Source organism: Thalassophryne amazonica, chromosome 14, assembly GCF_902500255.1.
Source record: "Thalassophryne amazonica chromosome 14, fThaAma1.1, whole genome shotgun sequence".
Taxonomy (NCBI): Eukaryota; Metazoa; Chordata; class Actinopteri; order Batrachoidiformes; family Batrachoididae; genus Thalassophryne; species Thalassophryne amazonica.
Genome location: NC_047116.1, coordinates 43,152,944 through 43,180,232, shown reverse-complemented (window position 1 = coordinate 43,180,232; position 27,289 = coordinate 43,152,944). Strand labels below are relative to the sequence as shown.

The 27,289-nt window shown below is 41.4% G+C and overlaps 1 long non-coding RNA gene across 1 annotated transcript; it reads right to left on the bottom strand.

Annotated features, from left to right (window-relative positions):
- Window positions 1-893: 893 nt before the first annotated feature.
- Window positions 894-8,479, bottom strand: LOC117525392. The gene is made up of 3 exons (XR_004565033.1): window positions 8,366-8,479; window positions 5,381-5,385; window positions 894-904 (listed from the first exon to the last, which is right to left on the bottom strand). It is a non-coding gene; the product is annotated as an uncharacterized LOC117525392 (long non-coding RNA).
- Between the last annotated feature and the right edge of the window lie 18,810 nt (window positions 8,480-27,289).

Below are 27,289 nucleotides of genomic sequence, written 5' to 3'. Positions count from 1 at the left end.
ACATTATTTAGTTTTTTGATAAATGGTCACAGCCTCAGTCAGAGGTGTGTGTGTTCATGTGTCTCCTGTGTGTCCGAATTAATCTCATTGTTTTTTTCTCTCTCTCTCTCTCTCTCTCTCTCATAACAGAACACACATACTAAGAAAAAAAATAAAATAAACTGGCAATATAAATGACTTACTGTGTTTCATATTCATATTTCACAAGAACACACTGAGCTTTCCATGAAGCGATCCTCAGAAATACATGAAAGCTCCAAATGTAAATCTAGTTTCTTGCGCTCCTACATTCAGTGCAGCGCTCACATTCTGCCTGTCGTCTCGCTCATTTGAACACACCTATGAAACATTTTTCAACACGGAACAACATCTTTTCTTATCAGTCTCAGGGGTCCAGTGTCCATGATTTAAAGCTGAGCGCAGCGAAGACTTCCTGAAGTGACATCACATGTGCATCTTGACTTTCTTCCAAATAATGCCCATCTCATTAATAATATTATAAATACAGGCCTATAATTCCTGCACATTTTTCTGAACTGTGTGAAATGACTAGTAAAAATACAAGTAGGTGATACAAAATGATGATGTGTTCACCCAGGTGAATTGGTTTAGTCTTAGTTTAGTGAGTGGGGGGGATCTGTTGATTGTCGGGTGCCAAATAAACAGAGATGGACAGAAAATGGTCAAAGTCATCAGGTGCCCAATTTAGGATAAAAGAAGACAAATCAGCAAAAGATAAAGGTATGCAACTGCGATCTCTCTGTATGATTATGGTATCCATGTCATGAATGAAGGGCTAATGTTAATTGGTGGTTGTACATTCGTTAGCCTTCTTGCTATGATGTTTGCTAAGTTGGTATGCTTATACAGCAATAATACAGTCTTAAATCAACAAACACGAGATCTAATTTCACAATTAAATTGTACTCAAAATGATCAGAGAAATTGTCAGGGTTTTTTAAAAAAACATTATTTTAGACACTGATAAATGTCATAAACTGGACTTTGTCAGAGAGATGCAGTAGTAGTAATAATAATAGTAATAATTGTAAATTATTTATGAGACATTGTGAGGTAAATTGGCTGAAGCTGAGTTCCAGGTAAATAAATTCTTTAACTAGTACAAACATAAATTTCTATTATTTTGGGGTGGATATTTTAGGGGAGAAATCTTAAATATTAAAGTAGTAATGTGTGTAAAATTAACACATGGTTCAACAGAAGAATGACTCATCCTTGCAACAAAACCTTTATAAGTTCAGTTATTATTTGTATCCATCATTTGGGTTAACTTTAGGCCCTGTAATTAGCCGACGGAATTTTCATATGTGTAGGTAGTTTCAAAGCTGAACATTTGCTGCAACTCTATTTTGTGACAAAGCATAGTTTAACCAGTCATAACTGAAAAGACTACATTTTTTTTTAATCTTGCAGACATTCATTCAAATACTGTCTCTACATTTTAAGAATGTGATCCATGTAAGCGCTACTGAGTGATAATACTAAGTTGGGTGATTCTTAGACTACGGGCACTTATTATGTCCTTTGATCATATTGTATGAAAAACAGAAAAAAGGGGAAATTTCACACTTTTATAGTTATCTTTACAATGAAAGTGTGTTAAGAAATTTGTTCTAGTAGTCTATGATGACTTTTTCACCTTTTTTCGGCATCATTATATGCAAATATTGCCATTTTGTGCTTGTCCCACACCCAGACTTTTGATCTTCAATGATGAAAATGAATGGTAAAGAAACATTTTTTCTAATGTTTTAAAATATCTCTGAATAAAATATCAGTAAAATAATCAAAACATAATTGGGGTATTCAATGTCATACAACTGTTGTGATTTTTTTAAACGAAATGTAGTTGTCCCACACTATTGCCGTAATTTCCACCACAACACTGTAATGTCCCTTTAAACAGTTTGTATGAAAGATTGTTTGGGTAGTTTCTATGAAGATAAACAGTGACATCAGAGCACATGTATATAGCGCCAAATCACAACAAACAGTTGCCCCAAGGCGCTTTATATTGTAAGGCAATGGTGTGGTGGAAATTACATTTACAAGGCCAATAGTGCCCGTAGTTAAAGAATCACCCAGTTACTGGTTTCCTTATTGAAACAGTCTGTGCCTGATGGGTGTCACTGCAGACAGCTTGGGTGTATTTAGTCCAATAGTGTGAGCTAACAAAACACCTGGAGCTGTTTGGATTAAGGCGGTACAGCACAGTAAGCGCTCGGGGAAAATCACGATGGATACTCTGGCTTTGAAAAACATTTGATGGTCAAAGGTCTCACATCACCACCCGTGTGCAGCCTTCGACTCTCAATTCTTGTCTCAACTCATAATCCAATGCAGAAATCCTACCATTAACCTGAGAACATTAAGTAATATACAATTTTTTCTTCCAAAATAAGTTATTGTAACATCTCCCAGAAAGTCAAGCAAATGTCTATTTTAAATCTAGTGCGTAATACAGTCCTGCTGATAAAGTCTGTCTGAACCCTCTGCAGTTCCTGAAATGAAATCCCAAAGTTACCTATTAGCAGAGTATTACGTGAAGGTGAGGCAACATGTGCCGAGTTGCTCTGCAAGGCCAAACGTAGAATTAATTTGTGGTTAAAGCTGCAAAGTTGTAATTTCCTGGAATTTACTATAGAGGGACTTTCTACTTGGAACCCCTCCTCCCGTTTTTCTTTAGTTGCCCCTTTTTTCCATTCTCACGCTATGATCTCCTTTGTGCAGAAAAACAATATATAGTCTTAAACCTACTGGTGTGACACTCAGAACTGTCCACATTTACCGTATAATGAAAAACAGCTGACATTATTTTAAGGTGAAAAAAAATTAAAAATATACAGTGAGGGAAATAAGTATTTGAACACCCTGTGGTTTTGCAAGTTCTCCCACTTAGAAATCATGGAGGGGTCTGAAATTTTCATCTTACGGTGAGAGACATAATCTAAAAAAAAAGAAAATCTGGTAATCACAATGTATGATTTTTTTAATAATTTATTTGTATGTTACTGCTGCAAATAAGTATTTGATCCCCTACCAACCAGCAAGAATTCTGGCTCACATAGACCTGTTAATTTTTCTTTAAGAAGCCCTCTTAATCTGCACTCTTTGGTAAGTCCCTTCGGCTGCTCCCTTGTTTGCACTTGGGGTCGCCACAGCAAATCCAAGGTGGATCTGCATGTTGAATTGGCACAAGTTTTACGCCGGATGCCCTTCCTGACGCAACTCCACATTACATGGAGAAATGTGGCAGGGGTGGGATTTGAACCCGGAACCTTCTGAACTGAAACCAAGCGCATTAACCACTTGGCCACCACCCCTCCTTTATTCTGCACTCTTTACATGTATTAATTCCTCTCTCTCTCTCTCTCTCTCTCTCTCTCTCTCTCTCTCTCTATATATATATATATATACATTATGATTATTATCTGTCGCACCATTTCCCCTTGTAGCATGACACTAATACACTAATACCCCCATCACACATACACCAAATGAGGCCGAATGGCATCAGAATGACACATCCGGCCACAGTCGGGAAGTATTGGGTGGTTCTACTGGTGGTTGGCTCTCACTGCGGTATTGTATCACTTCCTGTTCCGGAGCACAGCGGTGTTTTGCTGTATCTGTTAGCTGTTTAATCTGCGCAGTTAGATTGATCTAGTTATCTAGATTACGATTTGTTTCCCAGTGTAATCTTTACGTGCCTTAACTAAAGCACTCCTTCTGCTGAATCACCTCTAAATTATTTACACATTATTCACTTTGCATGTTTTTAGGAATCCGCTAGCTTAGCGCAGCTACTAGCTCTTAGCCGGTTTAGCATGGCGGCTTCTCCTGTCTCTCCCGCACTTTTCTGCTCTGGGTGTGAAATGTTTAGTTATTCCTCGGCCTCCTTTAGCAGTAATGGTACTTGTAATAAGTGTAGCTTATTCGTAGCTTTGGAGGCCAGGCTGGGCGAATTGGAGACTCGGCTCCGCACCGTGGAAAATTCTACAGCTAGCCAGGCCCCTGTAGTCGGTGCGGACCAAGGTAGCTTAGCTTAGCCGCCGTTAGTTCCCCCCTGGCAGATCCCGAGCAGCCGGGAAAGCAGGCCGACTGGGTGACTGTGAGGAGGAAGCGTAGTTCTAAACAGAAGCCCCGTGTACACCGCCAACCCGTTCACATTTCTAACCATTTTTCCCCACTCGGCGACACACCCGCCGAGGATCAAACTCTGGTTATTGGCGACTCTGTTTTGAGAAATGTGAAGTTAGCGACACCAGCAACCATAGTCAATTGTCTTCCGGGGGCCAGAGCAGGCGACATTGAAGGAAATTTGAAACTGCTGGCTAAGGCTAAGCGTAAATTTGGTAAGATTGTAATTCACGTCGGCAGTAATGACACCCGGTTACGCCAATCGGAGGTCACTAAAATTAACATTAAATCGGTGTGTAACTTTGCAAAAACAATGTCGGACTCTGTAGTTTTCTCTGGGCCCCTCCCCAACCGGACCGGGAGTGACATGTTTAACCGCATGTTCTCCCTGAATTGCTGTCTGTCTGAGTGGTGTCCAAAAAATGAGGTGGGCTTCATAGATAATTGGCAAAGCTTCTGGGGAAAACCTGGTCTTGTTAGGAGAGACGGCACCCATCCCACTTTGGATGGAGCAGCTCTCATTTCTAGAAATCTGGCCAATTTTCTTAAATCCTCCAAACCGTGACTATCCAGGGTTGGGACCAGGAAGCAGAGTTGTAGTCTTACACTCCTCTCTGCAGCTTCTCTCCCCCTGCCATCCCCTCACTACCCCATCCCCGTAGAGACGGTGTCTGCTCCCAGACCACCAATAACCAGCAAAAATCTATTTAAGCATAAAAATTCAAAAAGAAAAAATAATATAGCACCTTCAACTGCACCACAGACTAAAACAGTTAAATGTGGTCTATTAAACATTAGGTCTCTCTCTTCTAAGTCCCTGTTGGTAAATGATAATAATTGATCAACATATTGATTTATTCTGCCTTACAGAAACCTGGTTACAGCAGGATGAATATGTTAGTTTAAATGAGTCAACACCCCCGAGTCACACTAACTGTCAGAACGCTCGTAGCACGGGCCGGGGCGGAGGATTAGCAGCAATCTTCCATTCCAGCTTATTAATTAATCAAAAACCCAGACAGAGCTTTAATTCATTTGAAAGCTTGTCTCTTAGTCTTGTCCATCCAAATTGGAAGTCCCAAAAACCAGTTTTATTTGTTATTATCTATCGTCCACCTGGTCGTTACTGTGAGTTTCTCTGTGAATTTTCAGACCTTTTGTCTGACTTAGTGCTTAGCTCAGATAAGATAATTATAGTGGGCGATTTTAACATCCACACAGATGCTGAGAATGACAGCCTCAACACTGCATTTAATCTATTATTAGACTCTATTGGCTTTGCTCAAAAAGTAAATGAGTCCACCCACCACTTTAATCATATCTTAGATCTTGTTCTGACTTATGGTATGGAAATAGAAGACTTAACAGTATTCCCTGAAAACTCCCTGCTGTCTGATCATTTCTTAATAACATTTACATTTACTCTGATGGACTACCCAGCAGTGGGGAATAAGTTTCATTACACTAGAAGTCTTTCAGAAAGCGCTGTAACTAGGTTTAAGGATATGATTCCTTCTTTATGTTCTCTAATGCCATATACCAACACAGTGCAGAGTAGCTACCTAAACTCTGTAAGTGAGATAGAGTATCTCGTCAATAGTTTTACATCCTCATTGAAGACAACTTTGGATGCTGTAGCTCCTCTGAAAAAGAGAGCTTTAAATCAGAAGTGCCTGACTCCGTGGTATAACTCACAAACTCGTAGCTTAAAGCAGATAACCCGTAAGTTGGAGAGGAAATGGCATCTCACTAATTTAGAAGATCTTCACTTAGCCTGGAAAAAGAGTCTGTTGCTCTATAAAAAAGCCCTCCGTAAAGCTAGGACATCTTTCTACTCATCACTAATTGAAGAAAATAAGAACAACCCCAGGTTTCTTTTCAGCACTGTAGCCAGGCTGACAAAGAGTCAGAGCTCTATTGAGCTGAGTATTCCATTAACTTTAACTAGTAATGACTTCATGACTTTCTTTGCTAACAAAATTTTAACTATTAGAGAAAAAATTACTCATAACCATCCCAAAGACGTATCGTTATCTTTGGCTGCTTTCAGTGATGCCGGTATTTGGTTAGACTCATTCTCTCCGATTGTTCTGTCTGAGTTATTTTCATTAGTTACTTCATCCAAACCATCAACATGTTTATTAGACCCCATTCCTACCAGGCTGCTCAAGGAAGCCCTACCATTATTTAATGCTTCGATCTTAAATATGATCAATCTATCTTTGTTAGTTGGCTATGTACCACAGGCTTTTAAGGTGGCAGTAATTAAACCATTACTTAAAAAGCCATCACTTGACCCAGCTATCTTAGCTAATTATAGGCCAATCTCCAACCTTCCTTTTCTCTCAAAAATTCTTGAAAGGGTAGTTGTAAAACAGCTAACTGATCATCTGCAGAGGAATGGTCTATTTGAAGAGTTTCAGTCAGGTTTTAGAATTCATCATAGTACAGAAACAGCATTAGTGAAGGTTACAAATGATCTTCTTATGGCCTCGGACAGTGGACTCATCTGTGCTTGTTCTGTTAGACCTCATTGCTGCTTTTGATACTGTTGACCATAAAATTTTATTACAGAGATTAGAGCATGCCATCGGTATTAAAGGCACTGCGCTGCGGTGGTTTGAATCATATTTGTCTAATAGATTACAATTTGTTCATGTACATGGGGAATCTTCTTCACAGACTAGGGTTAATTATGGAGTTCCACAAGGTTCTGTGCTAGCACCAATTTTATTCACTTTATACATGCTTCCCTTAGGTAGTATTATTAGACGGTATTGCTTAAATTTTCATTGTTACGCAGATGATACCCAGCTTTATCTATCCATGAAGCCAGAGGACACACACCAATTAGCTAAACTGCAGGATTGTCTTACAGACATAAAGACATGGATGACCTCTAATTTCCTGCTTTTAAACTCAGATAAAACTGAAGTTATTGTACTTGGCCCCACAAATCTTAGAAACATGGTGTCTAACCAGATCCTTACTCTGGATGGCATTGCCCTGGCCTCTAGTAATACTGTGAGAAATCTTGGAGTCATTTTTGATCAGGATATGTCATTCAAAGCGCATATTAAACAAATATGTAGGACTGCTTTTTTGCATTTACGCAATATCTCTAAAATCAGAAAGGTCTTGTCTCAGAGTGATGCTGAAAAACTAATTCATGCATTTATTTCCTCTAGGCTGGACTATTGTAATTCATTATTATCAGGTTGTCCTAAAAGTTCCCTAAAAAGCCTTCAGTTAATTCAAAATGCTGCAGCTAGAGTACTGACGGGGACTAGAAGGAGAGAGCATATCTCACCCATATTGGCCTCTCTTCATTGGCTTCCTGTTAATTCTAGAATAGAATTTAAAATTCTTCTTCTTACTTATAAGGTTTTGAATAATCAGGTCCCATCTTATCTTAGGGACCTCGTAGTACCATATCACCCCAATAGAGCGCTTCGCTCTCAGACTGCAGGCTTACTTGTAGTTCCTAGGGTTTGTAAGAGTAGAATGGGAGGCAGAGCCTTCAGCTTTCAGGCTCCTCTCCTGTGGAACCAGCTCCCAATTCAGATCAGGGAGACAGACACCCTCTCTACTTTTAAGATTAGGCTTAAAACTTTCCTTTTTGCTAAAGCTTATAGTTAGGGCTGGATCGGGTGACCCTGAACCATCCCTTAGTTATGCTGCTATAGACGTAGACTGCTGGGGGGTTCCCATGATGCACTGTTTCTTTCTCTTTTTGCTCTGTATGCACCACTCTGCATTTAATCATTAGTGATCGATCTCTGCTCCCCTCCACAGCATGTCTTTTTCCTGGTTCTCTCCCTCAGCCCCAACCAGTCCCAGCAGAAGACTGCCCCTCCCTGAGCCTGGTTCTGCTGGAGGTTTCTTCCTGTTAAAAGGGAGTTTTTCCTTCCCACTGTAGCCAAGTGCTTGCTCACAGGGGGTCGTTTTGACCGTTGGGGTTTTACATAATTATTGTATGGCCTTGCCTTACAATATAAAGCGCCTTGGGGCAACTGTTTGTTGTGATTTGGCGCTATATAAAAAAAAAAGTGATTGAAAATTGATTGAAATTGATTATTGAGTTGCGGTCTGAATACCGACAGACGGCAGTCTCTGAGCAGTTTACATATTTGGTCCCATTCACTTGGCTCTCCAGAGTTTGTTGCACATGTTCAAAACACTCTTGGCGCTGTTGAGATGGGACGCACATCTGATGGCAGTCGATGTGCAGTTTGTGCACCATCTGATCGCAATCTACATACTCTGACGGCATCATAACAGCATTTGAAATGATCTGATCGCAGATGATTGAGCTCTGAGATGGATCGGTCACAGCAAAACCTCCTGACATGTTGTGCCACGGATGCTCACCTCCACTGGACTCTGGCCAGAGAGGGCAAAGAAAAATGTTGATATGTAATAACATGTATGTGGCACACATTCATCATGTGCAGTGGGTGTGAACAGTGTGCAATCAAAGTACCATGTGCTGCAGTGCCTCTCCGTGGTCTCATGCACAATAATGTGTCATAGTGCATGTCAGGATCTGAATGGATCTCACCGCTGTAATATACATATTATTACTTGATTACCATCGAAAGTCTGTAGGAGGTTTGATGTGGAACTGTATCGCCAGGCCATAACATTATTAAACATAAAACTCCCTCCAGCACGGAACCAGAAACATTTCACAGCACAAGGCAGACAGGATCCAGGAACCACAGCCTGTGGTGAAAAGCCTCTTATCCGGCTGCCGTGTGCTACAAAGAACCACGGCAAAAATAAATCCCATGTGATAATCCAACCGACATCATGGTGTCCAGAGTTGGGTTGTGCTGCTGAAGTGAGTAAAAAAAAAAAAGAAATTAAAGTTCACTGGAAAGGCTGCATCTGATGCATGGTGTGACTGCTTGGCCCACTGCCAGCAAACTTTCAGCAAAGGTGTCCAGTGGCTGACAGCGACACGCATATGCGTGCCGTGTGCACGCTTAGTGGCTCATTCAACCATTATGAACACACACACACAGCTGAGTGGTCATTCTACGCACGCCCATACACGTGAGGTCAGTAGTGCTGGGAAGGGGAAGACGAGCGCAGAAGTGATTGCATGAGTGAGTGAGTGCTCACACCAATACCAGCTTCGACACATATCGCGTGAGTCCAGTCCATAAGTTGGTTGTACTCTGATGTCCAGTACCGTGAGGTCCTGTGCAAAGGAAGGATGCAGCGCTGCCTGCCACTCTGTCGCATGTTTGCCATCCAGACGTTTGGACATTGTGCAGGCTTCAGCGCCTTTTATGGCCATATGACAGCAGTCTGTGTCACCTAAACTCTTGTCTAAATACACTTTGGATGTAGTCGGGTTCTTGGTCACCTCCCTGACTAAGGCGTTTCTCATCTGATTACTCACTTTAGATGGGCGTCCAGATCTCAGAAGATTCCTGGTGGATCTGAATTTCTTTCATTTATGGATTATGGAGGCCACTTGCTCATTGGAACCTTAAAGCAGCAGAAATGTTTCTGTAACCTTACCCAGATTTGTGCCTTGAGACAATCCTGTCTTGGAGGTTTACAGACACTTCCTTTGACTCCATGTTTGGTTTGTGCTCTGACATGTACAACCCCAATTTCCAATGAAGCTGGGACATTGTGTGAAATGTAAATAAAAACAGAATACAGTGATTTGCAAATCCCCTTCAACCTATATTGAATTGAATACACTGCAAAGACAAGATATTTAGTGTTCAAACTGATAGACTTTTTTGTTTTTGTACAAATATTTGCTCATTTTGAAATGGATGAGTGCAACACATTTCAAAAAAGCTAGAACAGGGGCAACAAAAAAACTGGGAAAGTTGATGAATGCTCAAAGAACACCTGTTTGGAACATTCCACAGGTGAACATGTTAATTGGAAATGGGTGAGTGCCATGATTGGGTATAAAAGGAGCATCCCCAAAAGGCTCAGTTGTTCACAAGCAAAGATGGGGCGAGGATCACCACTTTGTGAACAACTGCGTGAAAAATATAATCCAACAGTTTTTGAACAATGTTTCTCAATGTTCAACTGCAAGGAATTTAGGGATTCCATCATCTACAGTCCATAATATATTCAGACGTTTCAGCGAATCTTGAGAACTTTCTACATGTAAGCAGCAAGGCTGAAAACCAACATTGAATGCCCATGACCTTCAATCCCTCAGGCGGCACTACATTAAAAACTGACATTATGTAAAAGAGCTTACCACGTGGGCTCAGGAAACTTCAGAAAACCATTGTCAGTTAGCACAGTTCATTGCCACATCTACAAGTGCAAGTTAAAACTCTACCAGGGGGGTGGAACAGGAAGTGGAGACCTTCACAGAGCACATCAACTCGGTGGACTCCAATATCAAGTTCACATGTGAGGATGACAGAAACAACAATTTAGCCTTCTTGGACTGTAATGTTATGACTGGAGAGAACAGGCAGCTCCAGACAGGGGTTTACAGAAAACCCACTCACACAGACCAATATCTGCTCTTTGGCTCAAACCACCCCCTTGAACACAAGCTTGGGGTAATCAGGACTCTTCAACACAGAGCCCTACAAGTGCCCACAACTACAGAGTGAAGGACTAAAGAACAACAACATGTCCGGAAAGCCCTCACAGTATGTGGGTACCCACGATGGTCCCTGGAAAAAGTGCAGAAGTCCCAAAGAACAAAGAGATCAGACAGACAGGAGACAGAGCCAAGAAAAAGATGAGTGTCTCTCCCTTATTTAGCAGCAGTAGGGGAAAAACTACAGAGGATCTTCAGACAGCACAAAATCCCAGTTTACTTTAAACCTGTTAACACCTTGAGACAGAAATTAGTTCACTCTAAGGACAGGATCTCTAGTTACAAACAGAGCAATGTAGTGTATTCTATCAGATGTCAGGAAAACTGTAACACTACATAGGTGAGACTAAGCAGCCGTTGTACAAAAGGCTATACCAGCACTACAGAGAGGGCACCAGCGGACCTCAGTCTGCAGTTCATCTCCACCTTAAAGACACTAACTACATGTTTGAGGACAAGGAAGTTAAAATCTTAGCCAGAGAAAAGAAATGGTTTTAGAGGGGAGTGAAGGAGGCATTGTATGTGAAACAGTTGAAACCCAGCCTTAACCGGGGAGGGGGTCTGAGACACGCTTTGAAACTACTTTGACCTGAGTACCCCATTGTAAACAGGGGACAGTCTTTTGTTCATGGTAATGAGTCATTCACATCATCAGGAGAGTCGTCAGTCCCATCGTTAGGAGGGACAGCTGCCCTGTCATTAGGAGGGTGCTAACTAGAGCACAATAGGTGCTAATTAGAGCAATTGTTTAGTCACTAGCCAATAGCAGTCTGCCTCTCGGTAGGAGGCGTCTGGTTAGGCTTAAAACTCCAGCTTTTGTGGCTTCTGTTATTCTTCTCTACAAGAGTCAAGACAGAAGTCAGACTACCAGAGCAAGAATTTTAGCTGAGGAAGCTTCTGCGATTAAAAGCGAAACATCCTGGCATCAAGCAACCCAGTCCAGTTGAAGATTCAAGCTTCTCTACTACACTAGTAGAGTTCCACCTTAGACTTGGAATGTATAATAGAAGATATACCTTACTGAATTTTCATACAAAGCGAAAGCCATACATCAATAACATCCAAAAATGCTGCTGCATTCTCTGGGCCTGAGCTCAAGAAGCAAAGTGGAAAAGTGTGCTGTGGTCTGAGTCCACATTTCAAATAGTTTTTGAAAATCATGGGCATCGTGTCCTCTGGACAAAAGAGTAAAAAGACCACCCAGATTGTTATCAGCGCAAAGTTCAAAAGCCAGCATCTGTGATGGTATGGGGTGTGTTAGTGCCAATAGCATGGGCAACTTATATATCTGTGGTGGCACGATTAATGCTGAAAGGTACATCCAGGTTTTGGAGCAACACATGCTGCCATCCAAGCAACGTCTTTTTCAGGGACGTCCCTTCTTATTTCAGCAAGACGATGCCAAGCCACATTCTGCATGTGTTACAACAGCATGGCTTCATAGTAAACGAGTGCAAGACTGGCCTGCTTGCAGTCCAGACCTGTCACCCATTGAAAAAGTGTGGCGCATTATGAAGCGCAAAATAGGACAACGGAGACCCCGGACTATTGAACAACTGAAGTCGTACATCAAACAAGAATGGGAAAGAATTCCACCTACAAAGCTTCAACAATTAGTGTCCTCAATTCCCAAATGCTTATTGAGTGTTGTTAGAAGGAAAGGCAATGGAACACAGTGGTAAACATACCACTGTCCCAGCTTTTTTTGAAACATGTTGTAGGCATCCATTTCAAAATGAGCAAATATTTGCACAAAAACAATAAAATTTATCAATTTGAACATTAAATATCTTGTCTTTGTGGTGCATTCAGTTGAATATAGGTTGAACAGTATTTGCAAATCATTGCATTCTGTATTTATTTACATTTTACACAACATCCCAACTTCATTGGAATTGGGGATGTACTGTCAGCTGTGGGACCTTATATGTAGACAGGTGTGTGCCTTTCTAAATCATGTTCAATCAACTGAGTTAGTGATCAGTGGAAACAGGATGCACCTGAGATCATTTTGAGCTTCATGGCAAGGGCTGTGAATACTTATGTACAGGTGATTTCTTAGTTTTGTATTATTATTATTAAATTTGCACAAATCTAAAACTTTTTTCACATTGTCATTATGGGGTATTGTGTGTACAATTTTGTGGGGAAAAAATATATTTCATCCATTTTGTAATGAGCCTGTAACATAAAATAATGTGGAAAAAGTTAAATGCCGTGAATGCTTTCCGGATGCACTGTATCGACAGAGGCTCCACGGGGATACACCAAGCTCCACTGCTTCGACCGGCTTAGGGGAACCACTTGACTGCTTCTGGGTTTTGACACAGGAATTGTAAATGGGGTTGATGGCAGCTGCCTGGATAAGTATGGATGAGGCCATTTTGGCTGTCAGAATATCTGGATGAGTCCACAAGGGAGGGAAGAGACACAAGGGCCATAGGCAAAAGCAGTCTTTCTTTTAAAGAATTTGTAGGACTTCTGCTCTCAGATAGTAGAGGAGGTATCTCTGTGGAAAAATTAGTTGGGCTAACAATATGTAGACCTACGTTCAGTTGCCGATCACTTTGTCTATGTCCTTGGGAAAGACACCTAAATTGCTGCGTCCCAGTTCAACCAATTGCAAATGGCTTAGCAACTTTGTCTTGGGAAGTAACCTGTGACACTGAATCCAAGAAAAACACCAGCACTGGTGGGCCTCGGGGCCTACATTGAACTTAAGTTATTCTAATGTCAGGAGAAATGAAACCAAAACGTGTTTGCTAACCATTCCTAACTGCATTTTAACCCCCCCCCCCCCCCATTCCCCAGTTCAGTAAGGTGTACAGTACTTCGTGCAGGTGCCAAGGGAGCAAATTTAGATGATTAGGGAGAACCTGCAAGGATAGTCAGTGAGACAGTCATTGATTTTGCTGGCTTGTCTGTGATGTTCAGGGCCTTTGGGCAGCAGCTCGCACAACAAATGCACAGGGGAAGACGGCAATCCATGAGGTGATTTAAAAATCAATATGACCCCTCCACTACTGTCTCCATCTACATCCTTCAGCATCTTCAGCTCTACAGCCAGCATGGCCCACTGAGTAAGATTTTAGTGCCCACAAATCTGATGTGGCCAGGGTTCATTATCAGGGTGTCCTAAATGAGATAGTGCTGGGTAACAGAACATGAGCAACTCAGGCATCTCCACAACCAGGACTACAGTGTATGTGCAACCCAGTAGCATGGCAGTAAGTTGTTGAGTCACTCCTCGGTGAACCATTAAACTGAGCCATCGAAGATCTCAGGAAGAGGCTGAAACAAGAAATGGATTTAATAAACGAATACAGCTGCCTTGGGAATTTGAGTATGGAATGTTTTCATTTTCTTCGACTGCAGGGCTGGTCCGCTAATTGGGTTACGTGGGCTCCGAAAGGAAGTTGTCAAGCTTCAAGGGTTTTTATTTGAGACTGGCCATCAACTCACAGCTCAGGACAGTGGCCCTGTGGGCCATGCCCCCAAAAGACCCATTAAAGAACAGCTGTCTGATTAGTCAGCCCAGAAGCCGCAGTCTCCCAGAACACTTTCTCAGGTGATCGGCTGAGAAAAGACAAGGAGCTACACAGCTGAGTATTAGGAAAGAGGGTAGCTGAAGTCTGATTTTTACTTCTGTACTGTAGCACATGTGTATGGCTTATAGCTGACTCAGAGACTTATGGGTAATCAAATGACAGAGACTTTCTGACCCAACAATGTCATCCTCATTAGTGAAGAGAATGTTCACTCTGCTGCACACTTTTTAAAAATCTCATTATTTTGTAGAATCAGGTAATAGGTTTATGAAGGAGATTGAGGAGCTTCATTTACATCAACTATCAAAACAGATGGCTTGACTTGTGTTTCACTTGGGGTCACTCAGTGAAGTTTCAGACCAACTCCGTGTATACTCTGGGCTCAATTCAAGATAGCTCAGGATAACCCTTTTCATGCTTGGCAGGACAGTTGGACACCGAGTTGTGCCAGGCTTGCCCTGGGTTGTTGTAAGTTGACTGTGAGTTGGACCAGAATAGTTAGGAGTATGTCCACGATACAGAGAAAAAAACATTTTGTGACTTACACCAAAAAGTATTCCTGCTTGAGAGTACTTGGCACCAAACATAAGGTTAGAGCTACATGGGGAAACAAGAACAATCAGAGTTTTCTTGATATCCACCAATCTGGTATCTGGATCACCTCCAAAATTCAGTGGAGTCTTCATACTGCCCTAGTATCTATAATATCTATCTGTGGTGCAAATTTGGTCAGAATCCATGAAGTAGTTTTGCAGAAATCCTTCAAAACCTATAAAGGGAAATCTTGATCCAAAATCCAGATCACTTTCAAAATTCAGTGGAGTCTTCCATGCCCTAATATCTATCTGTGGTGCAAATTTGGTGAGAATCCGTGAAGTAGTTTTGACATAATCCTTCAAAGAATATATAAAGTGAAATCTTGATCGAGTATCCAGATTTGGATCCGGATCACCTCCAAAATTTAATGGAGTCTTCCATGGCCTAATATGTATCTGTGTTGAAACTTTTGTCAAAATCTGTGCAGTAGTTTAGACATACATAAAGCCTCCTAAAAGTCAAACAAATAAATGCAAACTTGATCCAGAATCTGGATCACCTCCAAAAGTTAATGGGTTCTTCCATGGCCTACTATCTATCTGTGGTGAAAGTTTCGTCAAAATCTGTGCAGTTTGACGTAATCTTGATGATGATTCACACCCCACTGATGATTTAATTACGTCCTTGGCAGATGTAATCAAAGAAGGTGTGTCAAGTTGTAAAGCATGTTCAGGTACGAAACGACATCAAACTTTGGCAGGTGTGACGGTAGCTTAATGCTGGCTAGCTGCTAGCAGGAGCAGTGCAACTTGGGACGTCTGTTTTAACTTAACCTTTTAAAACACAAACTAAAGTCTAGTGACACTAGTGTGGGTCGTAGTTTGTCTTATATGTACTCATGAAGCATCAGCTTTAAAGTGGATATGACACTTAAAGACAACATAGTGTTATTACATGTACAAAGGTTATATAATTTGGTCAACCTAAGTGTTTTGGGAAAATGGATGTGGTTCTCCCGTTATATACAACATTTGAACGTCCCGCCACTGAAAAATCTGCACGCCCCATGACCAGCTTCCCGCTAAGCACCGAACCACTGAAATACATCACTGCCTGTAGACCATATCAGCTTGCGCGCTTGTCGGCCGTTATTTACACTTTTTTAAGCGGCTGAAACTTTGATTAAACGCAGCTCTCAGGGACTTGTTTGTCGATATGCCTGACCATTGTGTCGCAGCATATTGCACAAACACAAGTGCGAAAGGTTTTAGCCTTTTCAAGTCCAGGCAGATTGATCGAAAGCCGCGGTGTTGTGTGATGCACGAAAGGTCAGGCTGCCGCTCCCTCCGCTCGCACACCCGCATTTGCTCCCGACAGCAGACACTTTCTTCTACCGTCTCCATGTTATCCCACTGCTCACAGGAACACCTAAAATGTCAACCCCAAATAATATGTTCACAATAATCTTGAAATGGTCAAGGAACTTGTAAAAATATCAGTGCAATATGGAGTAAACACGGCAGCGGCATGTTCACTGTTGTTTTCAGCAATCTTTTTTGAAACTTTCGCCGTTTATTTCCTATTCTTTTGTGAAAATAACGTAACTAAACATGGATGAATGCAATGCCTGGCACTCGAAAATGGCAAAAACCCAAAGGTAATGACGGTGGTCCGCAAGTAGCAGCTACACTATCGCGGCTCCGGAAAAATAACAAAGGCAGTAAACAAACACTAGAATCGAAAATGCTATAATTATAGTGTTATAAGCAGCAGCAACAAAAATCAAAGCCTCCCTTACCATTCCGTATTCTGCAGCCTTTCAAAATCCATCGGAATTGGCACGTCTCTTGCCTCTGCTTCGGCTCTGCCATAAGCACCGTCTGCATTATTTTTGCTGTCAGAATGCTCCTGGTTTGAATGTTCGTCCGAAAGATGCGGCTTGAATCTGTAGGGTCTAATCACTGCCCGTTTCTCCATATAATGTGGAGTTGCATCAGGAAGGGCATCCACTGGAAAACTTGTGCCAAATCAACATGCAGATCCATTTCAGATCCAAGAGAATCAAGTGAGAAGCCAAAGGGACTTAGTTCTTACAGCTGAGCTGCTGCACTTTCTGTAATTTTAGGCTTTTATGGGAAGTGTTTGCTTGTAGCCTATAAAATGAATTCAAGTCAAAGGTAATAATGTGGTTTGACACTGAATCCCCCCCTCATCCCCCAAAACAATTTATAGCACTGCTGTAATTGTGAGGCCAATCTGCCAACCCAGAGGTTTTAACTAGATGTGTTCCACCTGCTGGAATGAGGACGATGACTTCTAACAAAGGCTCTGATTTTCCAGTGTATTCTACCAGAGAGGGTAATGGGGAAGGGAGAGAAAGAGATGGTACATGGCACAAATAGTGACAGTTATGGAAGAAGTGCTTGGATGAGTAAGCATCACTTCATCTGAGTGTATGATGCAAATGGCCAGATGAAACTTAGATGAATGATTTTCAACATAAGCCTATGTTGACAGATATATGATAACATGCAGACATACAAAATCCACTTTATTTGCATCAGTCATTCAACAACATTTCCTGCTTGGTAACAGCATGCTGCAGCAAGTCGTGCACTCTGGATTCCATTTATTGTTGCTCTGTTGCTGTGTATTCCAAGCTTACATTTTTATATATGCATCAGTGTGCTGGGGCAGATCACATTCTACCAAACAAATTGCTTTAGAAATTGATTTCCCTTTCATATGGTTAGCATAGTGGCATAGTATGCTTTTTACTATTTTAAATTCATTTTATTAGGAAATGGAGCGAGCCGCGGCCTCAACTTTAAAGTCTGGATCTTTTAGTGAAGCTTTGGGCTAGTGGCCGGCGATCACCTTAGTATTTATTCTGTTTTTCTTGTTGCTTAATGCTGACAAATTATGCTGTATTTGTTGTCTTTCTGATGCCTGATTCTGTTTTTTCTCTCTGCTGAAGGTGCAGCTCCATCCAGAGATGGTAGTGGTGTCTGATTTTGTAACCCTCCTGTTCTGTGCACTGGCAACATTTCCTGTATATTTGTTTTTGTGATTTTTTATTTTTTTTTTGGTCCATAGCATGGCCCAGGCAGAGGGTTACCCCTTTAAGTCTGGTCTGCTGAGGTTTCTTCCTCAAATCATCAGAGGGAGTTTTTCCTTACCACTGTCACCTGTGTGCTTACTTGAGTGGTTGGTAAGGTTAGACCTTACTTGTGTGAAGTGCCTTGAGGCAACTTTGTTGTGATTTGGTGCTATATAAATGAAAATAAATTGAAATTGAAACATTGATTTCAATGTTTTTTTGAAATGTTAAAAAAGGCTAAAATAAATGTTTGCTCCAGAAAATGAGTCATTGTTCATAAAAGCAAAATAATCTAAATGAAACAATTGCTTTGTTTAAAAAAAATGCTTCAGTCGTACTACTTGTAGATCAAGATAATGTATGAGGAGCTGATGAGGATTTTCAATTTCCATTTGTTAGTTTTTGTCCACCAAAAGTCCTTTTTCCATTCACAAAATGAGTTCCTTGTCAGGTGATGGCCGCTAAGTTTGCCAAAAAGTTTTGTGCATGCTCAACTTTAATCAGAGATCAAATGGAGAGCTTTCCAGCTGCCTGCAACACTTATTTACCATTTTGCCCTGTACTTGTTATTTACTTTTACGATACTCATGAGTTTATGTTCTGCGACTGACCAGTCCTTTAGATTCCGACTGGCCAAAGCTCTGGCGTGGGGTGTGAATTCTGCACAATTGGACAGAGGACAGATCCTGATGCAGCAACACAGCACAGGTCTTGAAGAAAAAGATAGCTAGCTATCTAGAGAGGAGGCGCCGCAGAGTTGTTTGACCTCCTCACTGGGAGGACAGTGAGGAAATATGATGTCATGCTTTCAGGCCATAGCAAACTCCACTCAAATCCAGCTTCCCACAGCATACATATATGTCTAGAAACTGGGCATGTCTTTCTGCTAAAGGCAGATCTTTGTGTTACCTGTAGAAATGTGATGTCATATGTCCATCAGATGCCCAACATCTGATGATGAATGATGAGAGTGATGAATTTGACAATGGACAAAATATTTAAATAAGAAGCTAATCAATTTGCTTTGGTGTGACAGCACCCTTACCTCAATTCATAGTCATGGATGGCTGGAGCCTGTCCCAGCTGTCATAGGGTGAGAGGCAAGGTACAACCTTGACAGGCTGCCAGTCTATCACAGGACACTGCAACAAGTGATTTCTAAACTAAATAAGACTTTTAACTGTTCAAAACATTAAATCAAATGTCTACTAATGATTCACCATTTAAAAACTTCATGTTAAATGAACTGATGGCTTTTAAAAACATTCAGTATTTTTAAATGCATGAAAATATAACCAAAATAATTTCTACAGGAAATGAGTTACTGTTTCAAAATGCTATGAACGCTTTCTAAAATGTTTGTTTCAGAAAGTGATTCAGTTTTGGCCTGATGAAAACAGTAACGTAAATAATTCAGAAAGTGAGTCACAGCTTAAAAAGACTTGAAATGTTAACTAAAGTAATTGATCGGGAAAATGAGTCACTGTATTGAAATACTCAAGACACTAAATGAAATGGTTCATAAAATGATTTGCGATACTGAAATATAAATAACACTGATATGGAGAGTAGATGTACTGTTGGGATTCCTTGGTTCAGAAAATGACTGTTTCAAAATGGTGAATCATTTTCTGAAATGATTACTTAATTTAGCTTTTAAGGCATTTTGAACCAATCAGAACATTAAATGGGAAAAATATTACTTTTTATTGAAACATTGAATGAAAGAACTGCTTGAAAACGTTTTCCAACTACTTTAAAAAAACTATAATAATGACACCTGGTGGAGAGGAGGACCTCCCCCCCCCCCCCCCAAAAAAAAAATGAATTCCTGGCTCCGTCCCTGATGGCAGATATATTTAGAACACTTCTCTCCCACATACACAAACAAATGAAGCTGTACTTCAGCTGCCTCTCCTAATCTAATTTAAAGTCTTATATTTCAAATCATACATTAAATACAGTGTGTGCATCATTAAAATAATGAAAAAAATAATAAATGCTACATCAGCACAAATCCATATTTATGTCCTTTCCATACACACATGTTGGCACGAGTGTGTGCATGTGTGTGTTGTCTTCTAAAGGCAGCTATGGTGTTGGTGGCTTCCTGGGGAATTGAAATTAATGGGTGTAATCAGAAGCAAACAGCGAACCAGGCAAGAGCAATTAATAGGAGCAAGGCGAGCAGCCGCCGGTTTGCTCGGCCGGGCACGGCTGGAGCTGAAGAGACGGCAGATTAAGATGCAGCCACAGACAAACTGCAGTGTTTCCACACACAGCAGATGTCCACGGAGGAAAGGTGCTGGGAGCCTGGCATCGACAGGCATCTGCCAACCCATTATTTGGCCGGTCCAACCCAATACAAGGCGACAGGCTCCTGGCAGCTTCCAGATAACGGCATGTGAAGAGAGGCCCTCAGCAGGCCCAGCACGGAATATGAAAGGGAACCAGTGTGGAGCCACACACTGACGCTACTATACAGAGCGGCACAAAGAGATAAGAGGAACAAGCTCAGCTCAAGTACATCTCAATGTGAGGGACACTTTAGTTTGTATTCCCTCCATCTTTTTCTCTTTGCAGCATGCGTTCCTTTTGCACTTAATAAACCTGTCAAGTGGAGCCGCCTTCAGAAATACATGTGGTTATTGTTTTTTTTATGGGATGTCCTGATCAAGTTCCCTCACCTAACCCTGCCACGTCCCAATTTGAGTTATGCAACACTGAATCTCTGCAGATTCTTGTATTTTCTGAGATAAATACACTTATATTTGTAGTGTGCTCTACCGGCACTCAACAAAAATATAAACGCAACACTTTTGGTTTTGCTCCCATTTTGTATGAGATGAACTCAAAGATCTAAAACTTTTTCCACATACACAATATCACCATTTTCCTCAAATATTGTTCACAAATCAGTCTAAATCTGTGATAGTGAGCACTTCTCCTTTGCTGAGATAATCCATCCCACCTCACAGGTGTGCCATACCAAGATGCTGATTAGACACCATGATTAGTGCACAGGTGTGCCTTAGACTGTCCACAATAAAAGGCCACTCTGAAAGGTGCAGTTTTATCACACAGCACAATGCCACAGATGTCGCAAGATTTGAGGGAGCGTGCAATGGGCATGCTGACAGCAGGAATGTCAACCAGAGCTGCTGCTCGTGTATTGAATGTTCATTTCTCTACCATAAGCCGTCTCCAAAGGCGTTTCAGAGAATTTGGCAGTATATCCAACCAGCCTCACAACCGCAGACCACGTGTAATCACACCAGCCCAGGACCTCCACATCCAGCATGTTCACCTCCAAGATCGTCTGAGACCAGCCACTCGGACAGCTGCTGAAAAAATCGGTTTGCATAACCAAAGAATTTCTGCACAAACTGTCAGAAACCGTCTCAGGGAAGCTCATCTGCATGCTTGTCATCCTCATCGGGGTCTCGACCTGACTCCAGTTCGTCGTCGTAACCGACTTGAGTGGGCAAATGCTCACATTCGCTGGCATTTGGCACATTGGAGAGGTGTTCTCTTCACGGATGAATCCCGGTTCACACTGTCCAGGGCAGATGGCAGGCAGCGTGTGTGACGTCGTGTGGGTGAGCGGTTTTCTGATGTCAATGTTGTGGATCGAGTGGCCCATGGTGGCGGTGAGGTTATGGTATGGGCAGGCGTCTGTTATGGACGAAGAACACAGGTGCATTTTATTGATGGCATTTTGAATGCACAGAGATACCGTGACGAGATCCTGAGGCCCATTGTTGTGCCATACATCCAAGAACATCACCTCATGTTGCAGCAGGATAATGCACGGCCCCATGTTGCAAGGATCTGTACACAATTCTTAGATGGCCGGCATACTCACTGGACATGTCACCCACTAAGCATGTTTGGGATAGTCTGGACCGGCGTATACGACAGCGTGTACCAGTTCCTGCCAATATCCAGCAAATTCGCACAGCCATTGAAGAGGAGTGGACCAACATTCCGCAGGCCACAATTGACAACCTGATTAACTCTATGCAAAGGAGATGTGTTGCACTGCATGAGGCAAATGGTGGTCACACCAGATACTGACTGGTATCCCCCCCCAATAAAACAAAACTGCACCTTTCAGAGTGGCCTTTTATTGTGGGCAGTCTAAGGCACACCTGTGCACTAATCATGGTGTCTAATCAGCATCTTGATATGGCACACCTGTGAGGTGGGATGGATTATCTCAGCAAAGGAGAAGTGCTCACTGTCACAGATTTAGACTGGTTTGTGAACAATATTTGAGGGAAATGGTGATATTGTGTATGTGGAAAAAGTTTTAGATCTTTGAGTTCATCTCATACAAAATGGGAGCAAAACCAAAAGTGTTGCATTTATATTTTTGTTGAGTGTACATGGATATGCTTGACAAATGAAGAATTCTACAATACATGGAAAAAAATAACCTTCAGTCAGAGCTGCTTCTTAATGTTTGTTTAATTCATATAGTAAAACTCGACTAAACCATCACTGCATAAACAGGATATTCACACTCACCAAACAAAATCAAAGTCCCAATGCTTTTGTATGGTTTTCCATGTAATAAACACCGAATATACCAGATTTTGTACAATGGATTTTCACTCACATTGGACAAAACATCCTGTCAGATCTCAATGCATTTTCATTAAAAACTCCTCGCAGGTACCGGACAGAGCAATCTGGTTCAGCGCTGACGCTCTCCAATTTGAGGAAAGTGAGTCCCATATTTCCTTGATTAAAAGCCCATCCGTTTATTTTTTTCAAACCGTGCTCAGACTCGGCACCTGAAGGAAGCAGGGTGTAATTCAAGGCCGGTGATTATTAACAAGATGCTGCTTGCTGCCTGCACTGTAATATTATAAGTTTCACACATATCCCTGGGTGTGGCGAACCAAACCGCTTGAGATCAGAGCCCTCTGCCTGGCTGCGAACCCTCCCCAGAACCTGACCTATACCTGCTAAACAACTCAGACCACAAGAGCTGTGATTTGCCACTTTTACGCTTTCCCTCCTTCCTCTCCCATCATATTTTAAAAGTTTTTGCAGTGCGCCCGCTGATTACATTAGGATTATGGATCAAATACGTTTGGCAGAAAAGTCTGCAAATATGACCAACTTCACAACACAAAGTCAGACAAAGACGCTCAAATGTCCCTCAATTCATGGAGGAAAATTGTACATATCATACTGTTGGTTTGGAGGTTGATGACTGCATAAAGAAGTGGAGCTCGTTGAGGGACAAATTAATCCAGAAAAAAGCCACTGTTCCTGCGGCAAATTGTATAAAGATACTTAAAGGGTCACGCGCACGTCGACGCCATTCCGTGGCCACAGATTTACAGAATTGCAGAAGCATAAATCAGGCTTTAGGATTTTAAAGTACCACTCTGCAGCAGACTTAGAAAAAAACGGATTTTGTCCATTTCATACATATAGTAGATTTTGTCCATTTTATACATATAACAGAGTTCAGTTATAACCAGTGTTGCCACAGTTACTTTGAAAAAGTAACTTAGTTACTTTACTGATTACTCAATTGTAAAAGTAACTTAGTTACTTTACTGATTACTCAATTGTAAAAGTAACTAAGTTAGATTACTAGTTACTTTTTTAGTTACTTTTCCCAGCTGCCGACAACAACCCTCTGCCACCTCAACATGACAATGATACCTGTTTTGCCAAAACTCACTTTATAGTCACCCTTTCTTGACTTCAATGAAAATAAATACTTGTTTTATAAAAAGTAAAATAAAGACGTCTTTCTTGACCTCATATTTAACTGTTGACAGCACTGTAACAGTAAAACTTGCAATTTCGAGCCTACATTGTTTATAAATGTAACTATTAAATTCTAACATTTTTCTAACATTTAAATTCTCTCTAAACATTTTACTTGTCAAAATTATTATTATTTTAAGCAATATTAGTAGTTGTAATAAAAAACGGCTTCAAAACTGGACCTTTAATCTAGGGGTGTTGTGGGGGAGGGGGCACATCCCTGCCCCACGCCCCCATTCCATCTGGATTCGCCCCTGCTTTGGCGTTTGAGCGCAAAGAATAGATAACATTTATTTATGCAGGAAAACAGGACCAGATTTACAGGTAAGAAAGTTTTATTGCGTTTTCACATCATGTGGTCCTCAGAAAGAGAGTTTAGGTGCATTTGAGTGGAAAATAGTGTTAGTTGTTGACGCGTCGCGGAGGATCAGCTGTTTTTAACGACCAGATACAGAGCGGCTCAGCTCAGCTCTAAATAAAGGAGGGAAAAAAGTATAAAAATGTCTTTGTAAAGCTCAGTGCAGGTGTGCTGATCACCGCGCTTTAAGAGGTGAGGACGAGTCGAGCAGCTGCAAAAAACCGCGGATTAAAAGCTCACAGCTCACTTAAAGTGGGCAGTTCAGTCGAACCCCGACCTCCTGCCCACGGACCAAGTTTAATGCTGCTATCGACCCACAATGAAAAATAATAGTAACGCACAGTGACTTGGAGAAATAACTTTAATCTGATTACTGATTTGGAAAGATTAACGCGTTAGATTACTCGTTACTAAAAAAAGCTAAGTAACTAAGTAACGCGTTACCGGCATCACTGGTTATAACGGACAAAATTTGCTGGTCCATCTGAATCCATTATATGTGAGCTTTACTGTATTTACAAAATAAAATGTCAACTGATTTTTTTTAATATGGTTACACAGTGCAGGATTGTAGTAGTAAAACTAGAAGACAGATGAATATTGACTGAAGAACATACATTCATCCTTAATAATAATAGTATTATTAGTATTATTTTTGTTGTCGTAGTCAAATACAAAAAATTTTCAAATGTATCTTCAGAAATGGACCTTTACCCAAACTGGGGATGGGGGATTCCGACCACTTGCCCTTCTGTCTACAGGTTTGTACTGTGCCTATTGGGAGGGGAAAAAAGACATGGCAACAAACTCATTATTCATGCAGAAAGCACTACCTGATTGGCCTGTAAGAAGCGTTATCACATGTGCCATCCATCAGAAACGGGCTTCTTGCATATTTGAAGCAAAGAACATAAATATGGTTTTAAAGCATGCAGGGCAAGCCAGCAGAAAGCACTGATAGTGACAGTGGTGGCTGGTTTAATTATCTGTTAACGATAATAGAGAATAAACAAAAGTGGATCTTGATTCTTCAGGGAAAGTTTACAGCATGAGTACCACCAGTGAATAAATACAACATACATGGTCAATAATATTATTAAATCTGTAAGTATGGTAATCATAAAATGCAACGAGTTCAAAATGCTGAAGCCAGACTTTTGACACGAAGCAGAAAATTCGACCATATTACACCCATTTTTGCATCCCTTCACTGGCTTCCTGTCCCAGTGAGATCAGAGTTTAAGGTTCTACTACTAACCTATAAAATTATTCATGGACTGGCACCTCCCTACCTAGCTGACCTAATTAAACCTTACGTACCGGCCCGGGCTTTACGTTCTCAGGGTGCAGGACTACTTTGTGTGCCTAAGGTGAATAAGAAGTCTGCGGGTCACAATGCTTTCTCTTATCGTGTCCCTGTTCTGTGGAATGATCTCCCTGTGTCAATAAAACAGTCAGATTCTGTGGAGATTTTCAAGTCCAGACTTAAGACGCACTTATTTTCCCTTTCATATGACTAGCATACTGGTACAGTTTTGTTTTACCTTTTTTACTCTTTTAATTCATTTATTAGTAATTGGAGCGGGCTGCGGCCTCAACTTTACCTAAATTCTGGGTCTTTTAGTGAAGTTTAGGACTATTGGCCGGCGATCACCTAGTATTTCTCTGTTTTTATTTTTTATTTCTCTGTATTTTTTGTCTTTCTGATGCCAGATTCTGTTTTTTCTCTCTGTTTAAGGTGCAGCTCCATCCAGAGATGGGAGTTGTATTCGTGTTGGTGATCCTCCTGTCCTGTGCGCCAATAGCATTTCTTGTATATTCATCCGTGAATTGTTCTGTAATTTATGTTTGTAGCATGGCCCAAGCAGAGGGCCACCCCTTTGAGTCTGGTCTGCTTGAGGTTTCTTCCTCAGAGGGAGTTTTTCCTTACCACTGTTGCTCTGGGGGTTAGCAAGGTTAGACCTTACCTGTGTGAAGCGCTTTGAGGCAACTCTGTTGTGATTTGGCCCTATATAAATGAAAATAAATTGAAACTGAAATGAATTAATAACTACCCTATGTGCTTTTAAAGCTTGCAAAAACTTAGTATGAATTTATCTGGAGCGCTACTGCAGGTGCCCCTTTGACACCTATGCATATCATTTTCAGCAATTTGTCCAAAAAAGGTCTTCCTCTCATATGATGCAGTTGTCAAAGGTGAGTCAAGCTCTCAGAAGCATTGTGGCCGTGGCTGTCCACAGTTCCTAGTAGTTGGATTGTGTCTAACTGTAAGTAAGATGGGTTAAATGCAGAGGACAATTTCATTGTATGTATGTATGTAAATGACAATCATTCATTCTATTCATTCATCCTGCACTCTTTCTTTTTTGAAGGCAATCCAGGGCAGTCTTGGGTATTTGTGTCAAGTTAGTGTTCTGGACCAATTGGCATCTACGAGGTCTGTTAGAAAAGTATCTGACCTTTTTATTTTTTCAAAAACCTGATGGATTTGAATCACGTGTGCTTGCATGAGCCAACCTTGAACCTTCATGCTTGTCAATTGCATCATTTCCTGGTAAGCAGCCTTTGTGTGAGGTGTGTGTCGTGCACTCAGCGTTTTTTCATTCCAAGGAAAAAGACGGAATGACTGGAGCAGCGCCGCATCAAATTTTGCCAGAAACTGGGCGACAGCCAGGTGGAAACCATTCGGATGATTCAGACGGCTTTCGGTGACTTTTCAGTCGTATGACTATCCGAGAAATTGTGGAAGAAGTGGGCATGTTACAGCATGTCCTGTGAGACTTCAACACAGAGGCACTTTTGTGCCGCCATCAGCAGCAGCATGAATTTCACAGCCACTCTTTTCATGGCTAAATCTTCTGTCACAGTGGAATGTGCCGAAAAAGTGCTGATGTCCACCTTTTTCGCAATTTCTCGGATAGTCACACGACGATCCCGCATCACCACAGCGTTCACTTTGGAAATGATCTAGTCATTTCAGCATGTTGATGGCCGACCGGAGTGCGGCTCGCTCTCCACCGTTGTGCGGATGTCTTTAAACCGGTTGTACTGCTCCTTAATCTGTGTGATGCCCATAGGATCGTCACCAAAAGCCGTCTGAATCATCCGAATGGTTTCCACCTGGCTGTCGCCCAGTTTCTGGCAAAATTTGATGCGCCGCTGCTCCAGTCGTTCCGTCTTTTTCCTTGGAA